Source organism: Austrofundulus limnaeus, unplaced genomic scaffold (genome assembly GCF_001266775.1).
Source record: "Austrofundulus limnaeus strain Quisiro unplaced genomic scaffold, Austrofundulus_limnaeus-1.0 Scaffold878, whole genome shotgun sequence".
NCBI classification, from domain to species: domain Eukaryota; kingdom Metazoa; phylum Chordata; class Actinopteri; order Cyprinodontiformes; family Rivulidae; genus Austrofundulus; species Austrofundulus limnaeus.
In genome coordinates, this window is record NW_013953280.1 from 111,902 (window position 1) to 113,036 (window position 1,135).

The window sequence follows — 1,135 nt, forward strand, 5'->3', positions numbered from 1 at the left end:
CCCTTTCTGGAGTACATAAAATCTTTGCCTTTATAATGTGTAGTATGACGTAAGTAACCCACCATGTGACTAAGTTAAAAAGATGGGCAAAACACTATTAGTGAGGCCTTTTTGTTTGTTGTTACCTGCTGTTCTGATTGGTTGACAAATTATCACCCACAGCTGCATCAAGTTCCCTGTAATCAACTCTCTGACATTATAAGGCTGGCCTAAGGATCAGTTCTTCACTGAAGCGTTGCTTGCTCTTGGGCACAGCACTCTCAGCCCCTCAGTGTTATTATTTACCTGAGTTATACTTACCTGTGTCTTTCCCTGTGTTCAGGAAATCTCCCTCAATCTGTGTCCTGGATTATCCTCATCTGCCTGCCAGTACTTACCTGTACAAGAGTTACTCACCTGAACTGCTGTTGTGGTGCTGCCTGTCTGCCTCCAACTAAACTCAGAACACTCACCTGCTCACTAACCTGCCTCTGTTTGGATTACTGGACCTGGAGCCTCCTCTCAGTGCCATGCCTCACTCCATAACCTGTAAGAGAAACCTTCTTCTATTCCAAAGATATCCACCAAACAATTATCTGAAGAAACTCACCAGTTCTCTTCCCTTTCAGCATCAATCTGGATCCTGCAAACATCTCACCTGTAAATAAAATCACTTACCTTTTGTTAATCTAACTCTTGGTGATCTGTCTGTTACCAACTTCTCATACTTTGACAAACTTGTTAATTCTGATAGTACGCTTAAACCATTCAAAATGTCAAAGCAGTCCTGGTAGCAGTCAAGACTCCCAACCCATAAGAGCCTAGTTTTATGAATTATGAAAATATGTTTCAACAACTCTTCCAGTTACAACAAGAAACCAGTACGTTAATTTGAGTAACTCACTATGTTGTCGCCATAGATGATCAACTGGGTACTTTATTGCCTTCCGCTCCTGTCAGTCCAGTCGCCTCTGCTTTTCAATAAATGCACCGATCATTCCCAGTCCGTGAACCAGATCTACGTCCTTCTGAACTGTTTGAAGGTAATCCAGACCATTGTGGAGGTTTCTTACTACAATGGTGCTTAGCCTTCTCTCGTTGCCCTTCTCTATTTCCCTCTGACTCCTCTCGTATCAAGTACATTGTCTCTGCGCTA

The 1,135-nt window shown here is 42.6% G+C and overlaps 1 long non-coding RNA gene across 1 annotated transcript; it reads left to right on the forward strand.

The window, feature by feature from the left end:
* Positions 1-327: 327 nt before the first annotated feature.
* On the forward strand, positions 328-667 carry LOC106533074 (uncharacterized). The gene is made up of 2 exons (XR_001312187.1): positions 328-528; positions 609-667. It is a non-coding gene; the product is annotated as an uncharacterized LOC106533074 (long non-coding RNA).
* The last annotated feature ends 468 nt before the right edge of the window (positions 668-1,135 follow it).